This window comes from Stegostoma tigrinum, chromosome 45 (genome assembly GCF_030684315.1).
Source record: "Stegostoma tigrinum isolate sSteTig4 chromosome 45, sSteTig4.hap1, whole genome shotgun sequence".
In the NCBI taxonomy this organism is placed as follows: domain Eukaryota; kingdom Metazoa; phylum Chordata; class Chondrichthyes; order Orectolobiformes; family Stegostomatidae; genus Stegostoma; species Stegostoma tigrinum.
The window spans coordinates 1010657-1033639 of record NC_081398.1 but is presented as its reverse complement, the minus strand read 5'-3'; the positions used below and the strand labels follow the sequence as shown (position 1 = coordinate 1033639).

Here is a 22983-nt window from a genome sequence, read left to right as displayed (position 1 = left end):
GAACATAGAACAGGACAGCACAGAACAGGCCCTTCAGCCCACAATGTTGTGCCGACCATTGATCCTCATGTATGCACCCTCAAATTTCTGTGACCATATACATGTCCAGCAGTCTCTTAAATGACCCCAATGACCTTGCTTCCACAACTGCTGCTGGCAACGCATTCCATGCTCTCACAACTCTCTGCGTAAAGAACCTGCCTCTGACATCCCCTCTATACTTTCCACCAACCAGCTTAAAACTATGACCCCTCGTGCTAGCCATTTCTGCCCTGGGAAATAGTCTCTGGCTATCAACTCTATCTATGCCTCTCATTATCTTGTATACCTCAATTAGGTCCCCTCTCCTCCACCTTTTCTCCAATGAAAAGAGACCGAGCTCAGTCAACCTCTCTTCATAAGATAAGCCCTCCAGTCCAGGCAGCATCCTGGTAAACCTCCTCTGAACCCTCTCCAAAGCATCCACATCTTTCCTATAATAGGGCGCCCAGAACTGGACGCAGTATTCCAAGTGCGGTCTAACCAAAGTTTTATAGAGCTGCAACAAGATCTCACGACTCTTAAACTCAATCCCCCTGTTAATGAAAGCCAAAACACCATATGCTTTCTTAACAACCCTGTCCACTTGGGTGGCCATTTTAAGGGATCTGTGTATCTGCACACCAAGATCCCTCTGTTCCTCCACGCTGCCAAGAATCCTATCCTTAATCCTGTACTCAGCTTTCAAATTCGACCTTCCAAAATGCATCACCTCGCATTTATCCAGGTTGAACTCCATCTGCCACCTCTCAGCCCATCTCTGCATCCTGTCAATGTCCCGCTGCAGCCTACAACAGCCCTCTACACTGTCAACGACACCTCCGACCTTTGTGTCGTCTGCAAACTTGCTGATCCATCCTTCAATTCCCTCGTCCAAGTCATTAATAAAAATTACAAACAGTAGAGGCCCAAGGACAGAGCCCTGTGGAACCCCACTCACCACTGACTTCCAGGCAGAATATTTTCCTTCTACTACCACTCGCTGTCTTCTGTTGGCCAGCCAATTCTGTATCCAAGCAGCTAAGTTCCCCTGTATCCCATTCCTCCTGACCTGTAGGGGTTGGAGGGGTGACAGAGATAGGGAGGCGGGTGACAGAGATAGGGAGCGGGGTGACAGAGATAGGGAGGGGGTGTAGGGGCTAGACAGGGTGACAGAGGTAGGGAGGGGGTGTAGGGGCTGGAGGGGGTGACAGAGATAGGGAGGAGGTGACAGAGATAGGGAGGGGGTGTAGGGGCTGGAGGGGGTTACAGAGATAGGGAGGGGGTGTAGGGGCTGGAGGGGGTTACAGAGATAGGGAGGGGGTGTAGGGGCTGGAGGGGGTTACAGAGATAGGGAGGGGGTGGAGGGGCTGGAGAGGGTTACAGAGATAGGGAGGGGGTGTAGGGGCTGGAGGGGGTGACAGAGATAGGGAGGGGGTGTAGGGGCTGGAGGGGGTGACAGTGGTAGGGAGAGGGTGTAGGGGCTGGAGGGGGTTACACATATTTATTGCACAATGTTCTACCCCATTTGTGACTCCTCAGACACTGAAGAATTCCGTGTCCAAATGGAACAAGATCTGGACAATACACAGGCTTGTGCTGACAAGTAGCAAGTAACATTCACCCCACACTAACACCAGGCTCTGACCATCACCAATAAGAGACAACCTAAACATCGCCCCTTGACATTCAATGAACATTACCATCAATGAACCAACATCCTGGGGGTTATTATTGACCAGAAACTCAACTGGACTCACCACATAAACACAGCGGCTACAAGAGCAGGTCAGAGGCTGGGAATCCTGCAGCAAGTAACTTCCCTCCTGACTCCCATCCAAAGCCTGTCCCACCATCTACAAGGCACAAGGCAGGAGGGTGAGGGAATACTCCCCACTTGCCCTGGATGGGGGCAGCCCCAACAACACTCAGGAAGCTCAACACCATCCAGGACAAAGCAGCCCCCGCTCGACTGGCACCACATCCACCAACATCCCACTCCCTCCCTCCACTGACGCTCAGTCGCAGCAGTGTGTACCATCTACAGGATGCTCTGCAGAAACTCACCAAAGACCCTCAGGCAGCACCTTCCAAACCCACAACCCACTTCCATCCAGAAGGACAAGGGCCAGCAGGTACATGGGAACACCACCCCCTGCACGTTCCCCTCCGAGCCCCTCCCCACCGTGACCTGGGAATATATTGCCGTTCCTTCAGTGTCTCTGGGTCAGAATCCCTGGAATTCCCTCCCTGAGGGACATTGTGGGTCAACCCACAGCATATGGACTGCAGTGGTTCAAGAAGGCAGCTCACCCCCACCTTCTCAAGAGGGGCAACTAGGGACGGGGCAATAAATGCTGGGCACAGGCAGCGACTCCCACATTCCATTAAGAAATGGAAGAAATTGTGCAGGTGAAGAAAAGGCACAAGACACAAGATCGAAAGATTCATTGCAATTGTGATCACGTTTTCTCTCGCACAGAGAATGCTGCAGTTAATTAAACGCCTCTCAGTGAAACATACTGAGGGGGCAGAATTCTACCCCATCACATACCACCCCCCCACCACCCGCCATTGCCAGGTGGACCGGAATCAGGACAGTGTTACTCAGCTGGAAGCTGCATCTAACCCCGTGCTGTCACCTGTTCCCAGGAGTGTTTAATGGTGGACAGTGTAGGAGCTTTACTCTGTATCTAACCCCATGCTGTCCCTGTGGCAGTGCTTGATGGCAGGCAGTGTAGAGGGAGCTTTACTCTGTATGTAACCCCGAGCTGTCCCTGTGGGAATGTTTGATGACAGACAGTGTAGAGAGAGTTTTACTCCGTATCTAACCTCATGCTGTCCCTGTGGGAGTGTTTGATGGCAGGCAGTGTAGAGGGAGCTTTACTCTGTATGTAACCCCGAGCTGTCCCTGTGGGAATGTTTGATGACAGACAGTGTAGAGAGAGTTTTACTCCGTATCTAACCTCATGCTGTCCCTGTGGGAGTGTTTGATGGCAGGCAGTGTAGAGGGAGCTTTACTCTGTATGTAACCCCGAGCTGTCCCTGTGGGAATGTTTGATGACAGACAGTGTAGAGAGAGTTTTACTCCGTATCTAACTTCATGCTGTCCCTGTGGGAGTGTTTGATGGCGGGCAGTGTAGAGGGAGATTTACCCTGTATCTAACGATTGCTCTGTTGTTGGTTATTGATAGTTAAATTGGTGATAAGCTGGGAGGGTGGGGGGAGAGGTTGGGAGATTGTGAGCTGTTCCCAGACTGCACTGTTGTGTGTTTATTGGGATCTCACTGGAGCTGCATTCCAGAAACACGACTTACATTCCTCTGTCCCTCAGCCACACGTGGGTCATGGGCTACTTGCTCCAAATGTAGAAGGAGGCTCCAAAAACAGCCCAACACGGGTCAACCAGCAGCAAGATAGTGACTAAAACCTCAGGACTCCGAAAGGGCAGCAATAATGGAGGGGGAATAACACTTCCATCAACTCACAATAACACCGGGGCCACTTCAAATGGGAGGAACACTTTACTGCAGGACACACGGAGTGAAGGGTCAGTGCTGAGGGAGCGGGCCCTGTCGGGGGGTCAGTGCTGAGGGAGCGGGCACTGTCGGAGGGGTCAGTGCTGAGGGAGCGGGCACTGTCGGAGGGGTCAGTGCTGAGGGAGCGGGCACTGTCGGAGGGGTCAGTGCTGAGGGAGCGGGCACTGTCGGAGGGGTCAGTGCTGAGGGAGCGGGCACTGTCGGAGGGTCAGCGCTGAGGGAGTGGGCACTGTCGGAGGGTCAGTGTTGAGGGAGCGGGCACTGTCGGACGGTCAGTGCTGAGGGAGTGGGCACTGTCAGAGGGTCAGTGCTGAGGGAGTGGGCACTGTCGGAAGTTTGGCACTGAAACAGTGGAAGTGATTTGAATGAATTTCTTTTTTATTTGTGTAGTTAGGATCTGATTAGAATCGGAAATGAGGAACCAACCACATGGAAAGAAAGGTAAATGTTAGAGAATAAAGTCTCACCCCAGAAGCAAACCATCTCCATATTCGTCCAACTTTACAAACCAACTCGGAAATGATCACATTCCACAGATAAGTCTGTTGAACAGTTCCAGAAGCTGCTGCTTCTGAAATCTCCCTCAGAACGATTTTTCCAAGAAAGTGCTGTCAGTCTCTGCCGTTTCTAACCCTGAAACACTGTACCCTGTACGGTTACACAGCGAGTGAGCCTGACCCTGCTGAATAAACACTGTACCCTGTATGGTTACACAGCGAGTGAGCCTTACCCTGCTGAATGAACACCGTACCCTGTACGGTTACACAGTGAGTGAGCCTTACCCTGCTGAATGAACACCGTACCTGTACGATTACACAGTTAGTGAGCCTTACCCTACTGAATGAACACCGTACCCTGTACAGTTACACAGCGAGTGAGCCTTACCCTGCTGAATAAACACTGACCCTGTACAGTTACACAGTTAGTGAGCCTTACCCTGCTGAATAAACACCGTACCCTGTATGGTTACACAGCGAGTGAGCCTTACCCTGCTGAATGAACACCGTACCCTGTACAGTTACACAGCGAGTGAGCCTTACCCTGCTGAATAAACACTGACCCTGTACAGTTACACAGTTAGTGAGCCTTACCCTGCTGAATAAACACCATACCCTGTATGGTTACACAGCGAGTGAGCCTTACCCTGCTGAATAAACACTGTACCCTGTACGGTTACACAGCGAGTGAGCCTTACCCTGCTGAATAAACACTGTACCCTGTACAGTTATCCTGCTTTGAATAAGTTCACAGCTCGATATCCAGAAATGGGCTCTATATTCATCTCTGCTTTAAACTTGACAAACAGAACGTCAGGTTTAAAGCAGAGATGAGGTGCAATTATTTATCTCCAAGAGTCCTGAATCTGTGGAATCCAGTTTGTGAATGTCGTGACTGTAACCAGCTCAGCTAGAATCTGTGGTCACAAGGTGTAGAGCTGTATGAACACAGCAGGCCAAGCAGCATCAGAGGAGCCGGAAAGCTGACGTTTTGGGCCTGGACCCTTCTACAGAAAAGAAATTCTACAGCATCTGCAGTTCCTAGTATCTCAGCCAGAATATGAGTTCCCTGATTGAACCAGGTTAACATTCCCAATCACGGAGCCCTGGCTGACAGACATAAACAGGAGTGTCAGAGGGTCTGCTCACTGAGAGCTGGCTCTGATTTGGTGACAGGATACCAGCCTCTGGTGGAGTTATTCCGCTCGGAGACTGTGGAGGATGCTGGGGCACTGAATTTGTAGGGAAGAAATGAGCAGATTATTGAAGAGTAAGGATTAGAGGTTTAGGGAGAGTGGGCAGGCAGGTGGAGTTGAGGCGGAAATGAGATCAGCCAAAAATCACACCAAATGACGAACAGGCTTCAGGGCTGAATGACCTACTCCTGCTGCTAGCTCTTACGCCCTGATGGAACGTACTGGAGGTCTAGTTTGTATCTGAGACAATAATCTGCCCCGATCTCACACATTGTGCGTTTATCAAACGCAGCTGGGGTATGGTCTGTTTTAATGATCTGCTGTCTCTACCTGTCCTTCAAAGATTTTTGTCCACACATCCCCAGCGCCTATATTATTCTCCTCCATGTTACGAACCACGTCTTCATCCAACATCGTCTGCCATTTCACTGCTTACTCAACTGTAGGTGTCTTTTTGTAAATACACAGTTCCAGGCTGAGGAATATCTCAGTTTTGTTGGGGGGTGGGGGGGGGGGGGGGGGGGAACTGCCCTGGGAGCAGGCAGAATAAGCTGGTCCAATATACAAAGATTCAGTTCATTACTGACAATTGAGACACACAATTGAGTGGCGAGCTAATGAGATACTCTGGATATAACCGTTTCGGCTGCACAAAGCCCTAATGTAATTATTAGGGAACATTGTAACATCTCTGAAAGAGAAGGGGCTGGTTCTGAGGGAATGTAGATTGAGCTGGTTGGAACTAATTACAGATTAAGACAACATTGTTACATTCCACCGGGTCCCCTGTTAAACCTCAGATAACATCCAGAAATTATAAGTAACCAGCAGTTAGGGGAGCTCGAAATGATGACTGTGCAGTTAGATCTGAAAATAAAATACACTGAATGTGTTCGGTCATAGAACGCAGAGTGCTCTATGAGACAATTTGGGGTTTTTAAAAATAACAGCAAAAGACAACAGATGCTGGAAATCTGACACAAACACAGAATGTCAGCAAGTGTGGCGTGCCTGCAGAGAGAAGGAGAGAACAACAGCGAAAGGAAGAGTCTCAGTTGAAAGGGTTATTCTCGATAATTGCCACAAATTTGGGGCAGGGGCTGAAATCTTGCAATGGACCTTCGGCTGGGACCCTACCCCCTATCCCTCTGGTTTGGGCACAACCCTGGTCACTAAACCCCACATCTCTCTGTACTATCCTGCAGCGAGTAACTCCCTCCTGACTCCCCCATAAAGCCTGTCTGACCATCAACAAGGCACAAGGCAGGAGGGGGAGGGAATACTCCCCACTTGCCCCTGGATGGGGGCAGCCCCAACAACACTCAGGAAGCTCAACACCATCCAGGACAAAGCAGCTCCCGCTCGATTGGCACCACATCCACAAACATCCCACTCCCTCCCCCCCACCGACGCTCAGTCGCAGCAGTGTGTACCATCTACAAGATGCTCTGCAGAAATTCACCAAAGACCCTCAGGCAGCACCTTCCAAACCCACAACCCACTTCCATCCAGAAGGACAAGGGGCAGCAGGTACATGGGAACATCACCCCCCTGCACGTTCCCCTCCGAACCCCTCCCCATCCTGACCTGGAAATATATTCCTGTTCCCTCAGTGTCGCTGGGTCAGAATCCCTGGAATTCCCTCCCTAAGGGACACTGTGGGTCAACCCACAGCACATGGACTGCAGGGGTTCAAGAAGGCAGCTCACCCCCACCTTCTCAAGAGGGGCAACAAGGGACGGGGGAAATAAATGCTGGGCACAGGCAGCGACTCCCACATCCTATAAATGAACAAACAAATAAAAATCATGGCACTGGTATTCAGTGAGTCTCCTCGATGAGGTGTGAAGGATCGGAGTCCCAGTGTGAGGAACACCTTACAAAGAATAGTCAGGTTCCAGAAAGTGAACACACACTGTGTAAGGAGATCAAAGTGGCACTAACTCAATATCTTCAAATCAGCTGCACAGATACACTCGTAGAGCTGTCCAGCACAGAAACAGACCCTTCGGCCCAAATCCTCCATGCTGACCCAGATATCCTACATCAATCCCAGCCCCATTCACCAGCATTTGGCCCATATCCCTCCAAACCCTTCCTATCCATGTCCCCATCCAGGTCCCTTTTAAATGCTGTAACTGTACCAGCCCCCACCACTTCCTCTGGCAGCTCATTCCATACACGCACCACCCTCTGTGTGAAAAAGTTGCCTCTCAGGTCCCATTTAAGTCTTTCCCCTCTCACCTTAAACCTATGCCCCTCTAGTTTTGGACTCCTCCCCACCCCGGGGGAAATGATTTCTGAAGAAGGGTCTAGGCCGAAAACATCAGCTTTCCTGCTCCTCTGATGCTGCTTGGCCCGCTGTGTTCCTCCAGCTCCACACCGCGTTATCTCAAACACTTCAGCAACACAGCTCAGCAAAGCACAAATGCATTATCTATCATTTATACAACATCCCAGAACCAGTGGGGTCTGAGGAAGGGTCACTGGACACAAAACATGAACACTGATTTCTCCTCAAAGATGCTGCCAGACCTGCTGAGCTTTTTCAGCAACTTTTATTGTAATCGCAGAAACACACATGCTCATGCTTTCAATGATTCCATTCACGACAGTGTTGCTCACTGGAGAGCACAACATTTGAGAATCCAGTCCATGAGCCGAATGAGTCTCTCACTGTTGACTGCACAAGCATTACCATCTTCAGAGACAGGGGCAGTGGCTAAAGGATCATTGAAGTTTCCACATCACTGCTCGCAGTCAACTGGCCCACTCAGTATACAGACGGTAAGACGTGCCCGCTCCCTCAGCACTGACCCTCCGACAGTGCCCGCTCCCTCAGCACTGACCCTCCGACAGTGCCCGCTCCCTCAGCACTGACCCTCCGACAGTGCCCCCTCCCTCAGCACTGACCCTCCGACAGTGCCCGCTCCCTCAGCACTGACCCTCCGACAGTGCCCCCTCCCTCAGCACTGACCCTCCGACAGTGCCCCCTCCCTCAGCACTGACCCTCCGACAGTGCGGTGCTCCCTCAGCACTGACCCTCCGACAGTGCGGCCTCCCTCAGCACTGACTCTCCGACAGTGCCCACTCCCTCAGCACTGACCCTCAGACAGTGCCCGCTCCCTCGGCACTGACCCTCCGACAGTGAGGTGCTCCCTCGGCACTGACCCTCCGACAGTGAGGCGCTCCCTCGGCACTGACCCTCCAATGGGCCCGCTCCCTCAGACTAACCCTCCGACAGTGCCCGCTCCCTCAGCGCTGACCCTCCGACAGTGCAGCAGTCCCTCAGCACTGACCCTCCGACAGTGCCCACTACCTCCGCACTGACCCTCCAACAGTGCCCCCTCCCTCAGCACTGACCCTCCGACAGTGAGGCGCTCCCTCAGCACTGACCCTCCGACAGTGCCTGCTCCCTCAGCACTGACCCTCCGACAGTGCCTGCTTCCTCAGCACTGACCCTCCGACAGTGCAGCGCTCCCTCAGCACTGACCCTCCGACAGTGCGGCGCTCCCTCAGCACTGACCCTCCAACAGTGCGGGACTCCCTCAGCACTGACCCTCCGACTGTGCCCACTCCCTCAGCACTGACCCTCCGACAGTGTGGCACTCCCTCAGTACTGACCCTCCGACAGTGCCCAGTCCCTCAGCACTGACCCTCCGACAGTGTCCGCTCCCTCAGCACTGACCCTCTGACAGTGCCCGCTCCCTCAGCACTGACCCTCCGACAGTGCCCACTCCCTCAGCACTGACCCTCCGACAGTGTCCGCTCCCTCAGCACTGACCCTCCGACAGTGCCCGCTCCCTCAGCACTGACCCTCCGACAGTGCCCACTCCCTCAGCACTGACCCTCCGACAGTGCCCGCTCCCTCAGCACTGACCCTCCGACAGTGCCCACTCCCTCAGCACTGACCATCCGACAGTGTCCGTTCCCTCAGCACTGACCCTCCGACAGTGCCCGCTCCCTCAGCTCTGACCCTCCGACAGTGTCCACTCCCTCAGCTCTGACCCTCCAACAGTGCCCACTCCCTCAGCGCTGAACCTCTGAGCTCCCTTAGTATCTTGGAGGCTCAGTATGTAATGGGGGGGAAGTGACGTGCTCTGATACAGCAATGTAAGGTTTCATGAATGTTAGAACTCATGCTTACTCCCAGGTTCCTAACACTGTTCACCCTTTAACTGACTGGCCACTTGAGCGGAGTTTGTCTTTGCTTGATGAATCTGACTGGTTATGAAATCAAATCTCCTTGGAGCAACCACGAGGCGCCATTCGGCCTTTGAATTCTCTCCTACCATTCTCCTTTCTTATGGATGAATTTTATCCCAGCTCTATCTGTACCCTACAGTTCCACAAACCCTAACTATCCCATCTTAAATATAACAGAAACCTCACTTTTCCGGCTCTGTCCGAGGGTGGGATGGTCACATTTTCTTCCTGCCACATAAATGAATAAAAGCTTTAGGAATTTCACCTGATGAACTGGTTCAGTTTGATTTGGTGTAGGGTGTTGTGTGTTTCAGACTCTGGAGGGGTGAGTCGGGGTGGTAGTGGGAGCCAGTCAGGCTAACAGTGAGGGATCCAGAGCCAGTAGATTACTCACTTGGTCATGGCAGCTCGGTCCTACACGCATTCCTGATCCATTCTAATCCCATGGGATCAACTCCCAGCCTGTCTCTCTGAACCGCAGTTTGGCTCCCTCCCAGGCAGCCCCCAGATTTTACTCGGGGTGAAGGGGCTTCTGAAAGTGGGACAGTCCCCATCCTCCAGGTGGGGGATTGGGGGGGGGGGGGGGAGTGGGAGTGTAGAACTGGGGGAGGGAGCAGGGCATTTGAGGGAGGGGAGGGGGTGGACGGAGTGTGAGGGAGAAGGGGGAGTCGAGGGGGTCAAGTGGAAATGAGGGGTGAGGGGAAGAGAAGGGTAACACGGAGGGAGGGATAAGGTGACTTTGGGGGTTGGAAAGCAAATGTAGGGAGGGGAGCTGAGGGGGGGGGATGAAGGTGGGTTGGGGAAGAGCGGAGGGGCTGTGGGTTGGCTCAGTGATGGCTTGATTCTCTACCCTGCGAACCCAGCCTGGGGGGGGGGGGGGGTAACACCTAGGAATCGGCCAGTTCATCCCGTCTCCACCCCTCCCACAGACCGTCTCAACCCTGGGAGCTGATCCCCAGGCAGAGGGGGGTACCGTGACTGAATGTGGTATAGGGGGGTGGGCATTGGGATGTGTGTATACTGTTTGCACCAGGTGCCCCCAACGCTGGGGGCAAATGCTCCCCAGAGACCCCACACCTTCAACAGAAAGGGAAAAGGAGGATGGGGGGGGGGGCAGGAAGCAGATTGGAACGGAATAAAGATTTGAGGAGGGATTAAAACTGCAGAAAGCAGTTCTATCTGATACCAATTCGCCACACCCCCAAAAAATGGCTGGGTAGGGGTCAGCCTTCCTCTGGTCACACACACTAGGAAAGGGGCTTTTTTTTGGAGGGGGCCTGAACTGAAATATTAAAATTCAACATCTCTTTGAAAAAAAACCCAGCTAAAGCCTTTGATTTCAACAGAGATCGTTCAAAGAAGGTCTCTCTTCCCTCTCTCTCTCACACACACACAGCACACTCCTAACTCTTGATAAACAATCATTACAAAAACTGGAATTCCAGATTATCACTTGACGTTTAAACATATCTCCTCGATGTTTGAATCAGAGGGAGGGGCTCTCCCTCCCCAAACGCTGGGTGCAACTTTTAAACAAACACAAAGTTTATAACGAAACGAAGAAGTATTTTGAAACTGCAACTGAATCCCCGACCAGCTGAATGTAGCATTCTGTCTTTTCCTCTGAAATAAACGATTAAAACTCAGCAAACGCAGCGAACCGGAGTTGGGGAGGGGGGGCGGTGAGATTTGTACAGACTTGCAGACAGCGTGGATTTCCAACTGAACAAACTCTTTCCCCAGTGTCCGAGGGCATGTACCAGCTAAACAGAGCCAGAAACAGAGAAATTTACCGTCTGTTCAGCGAATTCCAATAAATAGGTTCCAGAATTTCTCCAGAAATCTCCCAGACTTCCAGCAAAGTGAACAACACACGGACATAAAATCCACTCCAGATTTTTCCAGTCGACATCATCTTCCTCTCGAGTTTCTTTTTGTTGCTGTTTAAAAGCCTCCCCCCCCCACCCCCCCGCCAAACCAAACCCCTCTCCTCCTTTTTCTCACTCTCTCTCTCCTCCCGCTTGAAACTGCGGCCGGACGAGCCGCTTTGAAAGCAGCTTTTACAGGCTGAGGGGGTCTGGAAACGGGAGAGATTCGTGAGCGAGTTTAGCAGAGATCCAGGAGAATGTTGCCCCTTTATAACTGAGCACCGAGCCGGAGACACAGGGCAGCCTCATCCTCTCTCTCTCTGTCTGTCTGTCTGTGCAAGGAGCCTCTCTCCTGAAATGCTGCCTCTCCCTCTCCGGCTCGCTCCTGCCCTGCTTTATTTCGTCTTCTACCCCTCCTCCTCCTCCTCTCTCTCTCTCTCTCTCTCCTCTCTTTCTCCGAGAGACGAAATGCCCGGGGTGGAGTTTCCTTACTGCACACATCATTCTTAGACACAGGGAGAGACAGAAAGAGACAAAGGAGAGAGAGAGGGAGAGAGAAAGATAGACAAAGGCAGAGTGAGAGACAGAGGGAGAGAGAGAGAGAGAGAGAAACAGAGGGAGGGAGGGAGAGAGAGAGAGACAGGGGGAGTGGAAGAGAGAGGGAGTGGGGGAGAGAGAGATAGGCAGAAAGAGGGAGACGGAGGGAGGAAGGGAGAGAGAAAGTCAGAGGGGGAGAGAGAGGCAGAGGGGGAGAGAGAGGCAGAGGGGGAGAGAGAGGGATGGGGAGGGAGAGGGAGGGATGAGGGGGAGAGGGAGGGATGAGGGGGAGAGAGAGGGAGGGATGAGGGGGAGAGAGAGGGAGGGATGAAGGGGAGACAGAGGGAGGGATGGGGGAGACAGAGGGAGGGATGGGGGAGACAGAGGGAGGGATGGGGGAGAGAGAGGGAGGGATGGGGAGAGAGAGGGAGGGATGGGGGAGAGAGAGGGAGGGATGGGGGAGAGAGAGGGAGGGATGGGGGAGAGAGGGAGGGATGGGGGAGAGAGAGAGGGAGGGATGGGGGAGAGAGAGAGGGATGGGGAGAGGGAGGGAAGAGAGAGGGACGGATGGGGGGGGGAGAGAGAGGGAGGGATGGGGGAGAGAGAGAGGGAGGGATGGGGGAGAGAGAGAGGGAGGGATGGGGGAGAGAGGGAGGGATGGGGGGGAGAGAGGGAGGGATGGGGGGGAGAGAGGGAGGGATGGGGGGGAGAGAGGGAGGGATGGGGGAGAGAGGGAGGGAAGAGAGAGGGAGGGATGGGGGAGAGAGACAGGGAGGGGGGAGGGGAGAGGGGGTAAGAGAGGGAGGAATTGTGGGGGAGAGAGAGGGGGAGGAGAGAGGGAGGGGAGAGTGGGATGGAGGGGAGAGATAGATGGAGGGGGAGAGAGAGGGAGGGAGGAGAGGAGGGAGAAGAAGTGACGAAGGGAAGTAGGAGGGTAGTGGGAAGGGGGAGAGAGGTAGAGGTGGGGGGAGGGATGGGGGAGGGTGTGAGGAAGGGAGTTAGGAGGGAGGAGTGGGAGACATGGGGGAGGGGTCATGGGGAGGGAGGGGGAGGGGGACATGGGGAGGGAGAGACGGGGGAGGGGGGCATGGGGAGGGAGAGAGAGGGGGAGGGGGACATAGGGGAGGGCGAAGGTGGGGAGGGGGACACACACAGCCCCTGCTTTCAGCCTAGACCCGGGGTTGTGGGGTGAGGGGGATGGAGGGGACTGTTCTCCGTGGTTCGGTTTTGGCCTCCCGCACCATTCCCCTCCAGCCTGGGGCTCCTCGCTGAGATTTCCGTACTTTCCTGCGTGTGCCATTGCTTTTCCTCTCTGCATTTTACAGATGAGGGAATTTTGGAGGTTCCCTACATGTGACATTCAGCGTGTTTCCTGAGGTATGTCAGAATCCTGGGAATTCCCTCCTTCAGGGACAGTGAGGGTCTTAAGTACAGCACATGGACTGCACCTTTCCCAGGGGGAAAACTCGGGACGGGGGCAATATACCAGTCAGTGAGTACCACATCCCATGAGCGAATCGTTTTGGAAAAGAATTCCAAGCTTTGCGAATTCCTGCCCTTTATGGATGGATCCTGCTCCCAGTCACACTCAGACCCATTCTGACCCTCCAACAGTGCCCGCTCCCTCAGCACTGATCCTCCGACAGTGCCCACTCCCTCAACACTGACCCTCCGACAGTGCCCGCTCCCTCAGCACTAACCCTGCGAGTGCCCGCTCCCTCAGCACTGACTTTCTGACAGTGCCCGCTCCCTCAGCACTAACCCTGCAAGTGCCCGCTCCCTCAGCACTGACCCTCCGACAGTGCCCGCTCCCTCAGCACTGACCCTCCGACAGTGCCCGCTCCATCAGCACTGACCCTCCGACAGTGCGGCGCTCCCTCAGCACTGACCCACCAACAGTGCAGCGCTCCCTCAGCACTGACCGTCCGACAGTGCCCACTCCCTCAGCACTGACCTTCCGACAGTGCGGCGATCCCTCAGCACTGACCCTCCGACAGTGCGGCGATCCCTCAGCACTGACCCTCCGACAGTGCCCACTCCCTCAGCACTGACCCTCCGACAGTACCCGCTCCCTCAGCACTGACCCTCCGACAGTGCGGCGATCCCTCAGCACTGACCCTCCGACAGTGCCCGCTCCCTCAGCACTGACCCTCCGACAGTGCGGCGATCCCTCAGCACTGACCCTCCGACAGTGCCCGCTCCCTCAGCACTGACCCTCCGACAGTGCCCACTCCCTCAGCACTGACCCTCCGACAGTGCCCGCTCTCAGCACTGACCCTCCGACAGTGCCCGCTCCCTCAGCACTGACCCTCCGTCAGTGCCCGCTCCCTCAGCACTGACCCTCCGACAGTGCCCGCTCCCTCAGCACTGACCCTCCGACAGTGCGGCACTCCCTCAGCACTGACTCTCCGACAGTGCCCGCTTCCTCAGCACTGACCCTCCGACAGTGCGGCGATCCCTCAGCACTGACCCTCCAACAGTGCGGCGATCCCTCAGCACTGACCCTCCGACAGTGCCCACTCCCTCAGCACTGACCCTCCGACAGTGCCCGCTCCCTCAGCACTGACCCTCCGACAGTGCGGCGATCCCTCAGCACTGACCCTCCGACAGTGCCCGCTCCCTCAGCACTGACCCTCCGACAGTGCGGCGATCCCTCAGCACTGACCCTCCGACAGTGCCCGCTCCCTCAGCACTGACCCTCCGACAGTGCCCACTCCCTCAGCACTGACCCTCCGACAGTGCGGCGATCCCTCAGCACTGACCCTCCGACAGTGCCCGCTCCCTCAGCACTGACCCTCTGACAGTGCCCGCTCCCTCAGCACTGACCCTCCGTCAGTGCCCGCTCCCTCAGCACTGACCCTCCGACAGTGCCCGCTCCCTCAGCACTGACCCTCCGACAGTGCGGCACTCCCTCAGCACTGACCCTCCGACAGTGCCCGCTCCCTCAGCACTGACCCTCCGACAGTGCCCGCTCCCTCAGCACTGACCCTCTGACAGTGCCCGCTCCCTCAGCACTGACCCTCCGTCAGTGCCCGCTCCCTCAGCACTGACCCTCCGACAGTGCCCGCTCCCTCAGCACTGACCCTCCGACAGTGCGGCGCTCCCTCAGCACTGATCCTCCGACAGTGCCCGCTCCCTCAGCACTGACCCTCCGACAATGCCCGCTCCCTCAGCACTGACCCTCCGACAGTGCCCACTCCCTCAGCACTGACCCTCCGACAGTGCGGCGCTCCCTGAGCGGTGCTGTGGGAGTGGGAGTTGCCGACTGTGAGTGTGTGATGTGTACCCTGTGTCCCGGACTGGGCTCTGGTCCTGCCGGACTCTCCTTCCCAGCTGGTTGCGTAAGTCTGGTAGAATTTAAGGATTACTGCCCAGGGGCCTCCGGATGAAAAGTCAGCACAAATTATTTGTTATCAACTCGGTAAATTTATCTTCACAATAACAATGCTGGGTGTTGCGGTTCGGATGATCCGACTATTCCTCTGGGTAAGGCAGCGCCAAGTATATGATCACATGCAGTGGGCCCTCCAATCCAGGTGGAACTGGCAATCCGCTGTCGAAATACAGAACCTTTGGCTTTGATCTTTATATTGTCATTGTCCACAGGAATAGTGCCAGAAGACTGGAGGATAGCAAATGTTGTTCCCTTGTTCAAGAAGGGGAGTAGAGACAATCCTGGTAATTGTAGAGCAGTGAGCCTTACTTCGGTTGTGGGTAAAGTGTTGGAGAGGATTATAAGAGATGGGATTTATATTCATCAAGAAAGGAATAATTTTATTAGGGATAGTCAACACCGTTTTGTGAAGGGTAGTTCATGACTCACAGACCTTATTCGTTAAAGTGTTTGATAAGGTTCCCCATGGTAGGCTATTGCAGAAAATATGGAGGCATGGGATTGAGGGTGATTTAGTGGTTTGGATCAGAAATTGGCTAGCTGTAAGAAGACAGAGGGTGGTGGTTGACGGGAAATGTTCATCCTTGAATTCACTTACTAGTGATGTACCACAAGGATCTGTTTTGGGGCCACTGCTGTTTGCCATTTTTATAAATGACTTGGATGAGGGTGTAGAAGGATGTGTTAGTAAGTTTGCAGATGACACTAAAGTCAGTGGAGTTGCGGATAGTGCAGGAGGATGTTGCAGGTTACAGAGGGACACAGATAAGCTGCAGAGCTGGGCTGAGAGGTGGCAAATGGAGTTTACTGTGGAAATTTGTGAGGTGGTTCACTTTGCAAGGAGTAACAGGAATACAGAGTTCTGGGCTAATGGTAACATTCTTGGTAGTGTGAATGACCAGATAGATCTTGGTGTCCATGTGCATAGATCCCAGAAAGTTGCCATCCAGGTTGATATAGGGTTGTTAAGAATGTGTACGATGTGTTAGGTTTTATTGGTAGAGTGATTGAGTTTCGGAGCCATGACGCCATGTTGCAGCTGTACAAAACTCTGGTGCGGCCACACTTGGAATATTGCACACGGTTCTGATCACTGCGTTATAGGAAGAATGTGGAAGCATTGGAAAGGGTGCAGAGGAGATTTACCAGGATGTTGCCTGGTATGGAGGGAAGGTCTTAGGAGAAAAGGCTGAGGGACTTGAGGCTGTTTTCATTAGAGAGACGAAGGTTACGAGGTCACTTAATAGAGACATAGAAGATGATCAGAGGATTAGATAGGGTGGACAGTGAGAGCCTTTTTCCTTGGATGGTGATGGCTATCATGAGGGGACATAGCTTTAAATTGAGGGGTGATAGATATGGGACAGATGTCAGAAGTAGCTTCTTTACTCAGAGAGCAGTAAGGGCTTGAAATGCCCTGCCTGCAACAGCAGTAGACTTGCCAAGTTTAAGGGCATTTAAATGGTCAATGGATAAACATTTGGATGATAATGGAATAGTATAGATTAGATGAGCTTCAGATTGGTTTCGCAGGTCGGCGCAACATCGAGGGCCAAAGGGCCTGTACTGCGCTGTAATGTTCTATGTTCTATGAAAAGCAGCGATTTACTTTGCGTGTCCATTATATAGAGACGCGATATATATACCGGTATGTACGGTAAGCATTCAGACAATGGAACAGGTTCCCGCAACTTTGCCGACACAGGTTTAGGGCTGGAGCGAAATCCCGGACTGGAGGATGAGTCATGGATCGGCTTCCGACTCCAGATCCAGCGTCCGGAGCAGCTGAGATGAGGACTCCCCCGGCTTGGGTTGGGGTGGGCAATTGGGGGTGGGAGGTGGCAGATGGTGTTGTGCAGTGGGGTGGGGGCAATCCTCAGGCTTCACTTTTCCCAAGCTTGGAGACAAGACGTACTGCAGATTCTGGAAGGAACAGCCTCTCAGGCAGAATCCCAGGAGAAGGGGATCAATGCTTCAATGCTTCAGGGTTGGGGACCCTATCACCTTCTCTCCTTGTCCTCACCACCCCCGTCCCTCTACTTACTTCACTTTTTCCAAATTGCTACCTGTTCATCTCACCTGCTCCCCACTCCCCCACCCAAGGACTGTTGGCGCACAGCAAGATCCCATGTGCAGCACCTCAGCTGGTTGTGGGTTGGAGGATTGTGCTGGGAGAACACCATCCAATCCCACCCCATGTCTTCATCTTCTTCAACCCCTTCACCCCCACTCCCACCCTCACCACTTTACAGCTCATGGCCAGGCCTGGTGTCTTCCCCTCTTGTGGTCCTGTCTCCTGTGCCCAGTTCCCACTCTGACCTCCCGCCTCCCCAACTCACAATTTTGAAATCCTTCTTCTGGCCCTTCCTCTGTCTGAGGAGAACAGTCCCAGCTTCTTCTTCAATCTAACCTCCATGTTGAAGTTTCTCCTCCCTGGAGCTGTTCTTGTGAATCCCTTCTGCTCTCTCTCCAATTCATTCACATCTGTGATGCCCACAGCTGTACACAGCCCTCCAGCTGAGGTCTAACCAGGGTCTTGTCCAAGCTCACCATCTCCTTAGAACATAGAACATGGAACAATAAGCGCAAAACAGGCCCTTTGGGCCTCCATGTTGCACCATCATCCCTCAATTTGTAGCTATGCCCCCTTGCACAAGCCGACGACATCATCCTAGGAAAAAGACTCTCACTGTCCACCCTATCTAAGCCTCTGATCATCTTCTATGTCTCTATAAAATCCCCTCTTAGCCTCCTTCTCTCCAATGAGAACAGACCCAAGTCCCTCAGCCTTTCTTCATAGGGCCTGCGCTCCAGACCAGGCAACATCCTGGTAAATCTCCTCTGCACCTGTTCCAATGCTTCCACATCCTTCCTGTAATGGGGCGACCAGAACTGCATACGATATTCCAAATGAGGCCGCACTAGCGTTTTGTACAGTTGCAGCATTACATCGCTGCTCCAGAACTCAATCCCTCTACCAATAAAACCTAACACACCGTAAGCCTTCTTGACAGCGCTATCAGCCTGGGTGGCAACTTTCAGGGGTCTATGTACATGGACACCAAGATCCCTCTGCACATCCACACTACCAAGAATCTTTCCATTGACCCGGTATTCTTCCGTCTTATTATTCCTCCCAAAGTGAATCACCTCACATTTATGCGTATTAAACTCCATTTGCCACCTTTCAGCCCAATTCTGCAGTTTATTCAAGTCTCCCTGCAACCTGCAACATTCTTCCACACTGTCCACCACTCCATCGACTTTAGTGTCATCTGCTATCTTACTAACCCATCCACCTATGCCTGCGTCCAAGTCATTTATAAAAATGACAAACAGCAGTGGTCCCAAAACAGATCCTTGAGGCACACCACTAGTGACCGGACTCCAGGCTGAATATTTTCCATCAACCACCACTCGTTGCCTTCTTACAGAAAGCCAGTTTCTAATCCAAACTGCTAAATCTCCCTCAATCGCGTGCCTCTGTATTTTCTCCTATAGCCTACCGTGTGGAACCTTATCAAAGGCTTTACTGAAGTCCATGTACACCACCTCAACTGCCCTTCCCTCAACCACCTGCTTGGCCACCTTCTCAAAAAAAACTGAGGTTTGTGAGACACGGCCTGCCCTTGACACATTCATGCTGACTATCTCCAATCAAATTGATGCTTGCTAGATGATTATAAATCCTATCTCTTATAATCCTTTCCAGAACTTTTCCTACACCAGACATAAGGCTCACAGGTCTATAATTACCTGGGTCATCCCTACTGCCCTTCTTGAACAAGGACACAACATTTGCAATCCTCCAGTCGTCTGGTACTAAACCTATAGACAATGAGGACTCAAAGATTAAGGCCAAAGGCTCCGCCACCTCTCCCTAGCTTCCCAGAGAATCCTCGGAAAATTACCATCTGGCCCAAGGGATTTATCTACCTTCACACCTTCTAGAATTGATAACACCTCCTCCTTACTAACCTCAATCCTTTCAATTCTAGTAGCGTGTAACTCAGTCATCTCCTCTACAATATTCTCCTGTTCCTGAGTGAAAACAGATGAGAAATATTCGTTTAACACCTCTCCAATCTCCACAGGGTCCACACATAACTTCCCGCTTCTGTCTTTGACTGGCCCTATTCCTACCCTAGTCATCCTCTTATTCCTCACATACCTACAGAAAGCTTTAGGGTTCTCCTTTATTCTACCTGCTAATGTCTGCTCATGTCCCCTCCTTGCTCTTCTTAACTCTCTCTTTAAATCCTTCCTAGCTAATCTGTAACTCTCTTTCACCTCATCTGAACCATCTCGTCTCATCGTCACATCAGCCTCCCTCTTCCGCTTAACAAGAGATACAATTTCTTTAGTAAACCACGTTTCCCTTACCTTATCACGTCCTCCCTGCCTGACAGGGACGTACCTATCAAGGACACGCAATATCTGTTCCTTAAACCAGCTCCACATTTCGATTATCCCCATCCCCTGCATTTTGCTAACCCATTCTATGCCTCCTAAGTCTTGCCTAATCGCATTATAATTGCCCTTCCCCCATCTATAATTCTTGCCCTGTGGCATGTTCCTCTCCCTTTCCATCGCTGAACTAAACGTAACCAAATTATGGTCACTCTCTCCAAAGTGCTCACCTACCACTAAATCAAACACCAGCCTGGTTCATTGCCAAGTACCAGATCCAGTGTGGCCTCCCCAATTGTCGGCCCTTCGACATACTGTGTCAGGAAACCCTCCTGCACACATTGGACAAAAATTGACCCATCCGACGTACGAGTGTTACAGCAATTCTAGTCAATGTTGGGGAAGTTAAAGTCTCCCATAATGACCACCCTGTTCCTTTCACTCCTGCCCAGAATCGTTTTGCCAATCCTCTCCTTCACATCCCTGGAACTTTGTGGAGGCCTATAAAAACTCCCAGCAGTGTGACCTCTCCTCTCCTGTTTCTGACCTCAGCCCATACCACCTCAGTAGATGAGTCCTCGTCAAGCATTCTTTCAGCCCACGTTATACTGTCCTTGACTAACAAAGCCACACCTCCCCATCTTTTACCACCTTCCCAGACCTTAATGAAAGATCTAAACCCTAGAACCTGCAACATCCATTCCTGACCCTGCTCTATCCATGTCTCCGAAATGGCCACAACATCGAAGTCCCAGGTATCTATCCAAGCTGCAAGCTCACCTACATTATTCTGGATACTCCTGGCAGTGAAGTAGACACACTTCAACCCAGCTTGCTGTCTGCCGGCACACTCCTGTGACAGTGAGGTCCTGTCCATGTCCTCCCTACTCTCTTTCTCCTGTGTACTGAAACTACACCACAGTTTCCCATCCCCTTGCTAAGCTAGTTTAAACCCACCCAAACAGCACTAGCAAATTTCCCGCCCAGGATATTAGTGCCCCTCTCATTCAAGTGGAGACCGTCCTGTTTGTAGAGGTCCCACCTTCCCCAGAATGAGCCCCAATTGTACATGTACCTGAAGCCCTCCCACCTGCAGCATCCCTGCAGCCACGTCTTCAGCTGAAATCTCTCCCTGTTCTTTGCCTCGCTATCACGTGGCACGGGTAACAAACCAGAGATAACCACCCTGTTTGTTCTAGCTCTCAGTTTCTACCCTCGCTCCCTGAAATCCTGCCTGACATCCCTATCCCTCTTTCTATCTATGTCGTTGGTACCTATTTGGACCACGACTTGGGGCTGGTCACCCTCTCCCTTCATGACCCCAAAGACACGATCCGAGACACACGGACCCTGGCACCTGGGAGGCAACACACAAACCGTGAGTCTCTTTCGTTCCCAACAAACCTTCTATCAGTCCCTCTAACTATTGAGTCCCCAATGACTAACACTCTCTTCCTATTCCCCCTTCCCTTCTGTGCAAGAGGGACAGACTCTGTGCCAGAGACCTGCACCCCAGTGCATGCCCCTGGTAAGTTCCCCCCCAACAGTATCCAAAACGGTATACTTGTTTTTCAGGGGAACGACCGCAGGGGATCCCTGCACTGACTGCTTTTTCCCCCTTCTAACAGTTACCCAGCTCTCTTCACGCTTAGGAGCAACTACTTCCCTGAAACTCTTGTCTATCACTGACTCTGCCTCCCAAATGATCCGAAGTTCATCCAGCTCCCACTCCAGTTCCCTAACGCGATCTTGGAGGAGCAAGAGTTGGGTTCACTTCCTGCAGACGTATTTGGATGGGTCACTAATGGTGTCCCTCACCTCATACATCATTCAGGAGGAACATTCCTCTCCCTGCACTGCCATCCCTGCTAATCCCCTGAACAGAAGGTTATAAAAAGAGAAGCTTACCCTGATTTGTCCCTGGTGTATAAGGTTAGAGGAGGTGGATGGGTGGGAGGCCCTACAAGGATAGGGTCTCGGGTTTAGACAACGATCAGTTACGTAGCTTAGGAGTATCCTTCCTGCTCTTGTACTCTATGCCCCTATTAATAAACCCGAAGGCTGTACGTACTTAATTAAATGCTCTCACCCTCGTTCCACCACTTTCAATGATCTGTGCAAATACACACCCAGCCCTGTCTGCACTGCCATTAGAATTATAGCTGCTACTTCACACTGTCTTTCAATGTCCTTCCAACCTAAATTTTATTTTATTTATTCACAGCATGAGATTGTAGCTGATCAGCCAGCATTTATTGCCAAAGCCTAATTACCCAGAGGGCAGTTAAGAGTCACCCACATTGCTGTGGGTCTGGAGTCACATGTAGGCCAGACCAGGTAAGGATGGCAGTTTCCTTCCCTAAAGGACATTAGTGATCCGGGTGGGTTGTTCCTGACAATTGACAATGGATTCATGATCATCCTTAGGCTCTTAATTACACATATTTTATATTTTATTGTATTCCACTCATGAACAAAATTGACATCCATTTCCTGTTCCTGAAATTGCTGACTCTCACTGGGATACAGTCCCTAAAATTCCTGCCTTGCACTGGGATACAGTCCCTGAAGGTGCTGACTCTCACTGGGATACAGTTCCTGAAGGTGCTGACCCTCACTGGGATACAGTCCCTGAAGGTGCTGACTCTCACTGGGATACAGTCCCTGAAGGTGGTGTCTCTCACTGGGATACAGTCCCTGAAGGTGCTGACTCTCACTGGGATACAGTTCCTGAAGGTGCTGACCCTCACTGGGATACAGTCCCTGAAGGTGCTGACTCTCACTGGGATACAGCTCCTGAAGGTGCTGACTCTCACTGGGATACAGTTCCTGAAGGTGCTGACACTCACTGGGATACAGTTCCTGCTTGTGGGGATGCTCACTGGGAAACAGTCCCTGAAGGTGCTGACTCTCACTGGGATACAGTTCCTGAAGGGGCTGACTCTCACTCGGATACAGTCCCTGAAATTCCTGACTCTCAAATACCACCATCTGCCATGGCAGGATTCGAGCCCAGGTCTGCAGAATACTATCTGGGTCTCTGGATTAACAGCCCAATGGTAATATAACGAGGCCATCGCCTCCATATCACTTCACCCATCTCTGCATTGAATCCCATCTCCAAGTTCTCTGCCCACAACTTGTTGATGCCCTTTCAGAGTGCCACACAGACCCGCTCACAGACACCTGCCTCTCAGCACCACACCAGTTCTCAGAGGTGACCCAGGCTGTAGGGGCAGATGGGGAGAGAGGTTGTGGAAGAGAGTGCGGGTCTCAGCACAATGGTGGCGCTCGCTGGAGATACGGGGAAGGAACCGT

General features: G+C 52.5%; 1 pseudogene; it reads right to left on the bottom strand.

Annotated features, from left to right (window-relative positions):
* The window catches only part of LOC125448643 (ephrin-B2-like), a 72694-nt pseudogene extending 61269 nt beyond the window's left edge, over positions 1–11425 (bottom strand).
* Positions 11426–22983: the final 11558 nt, after the last annotated feature.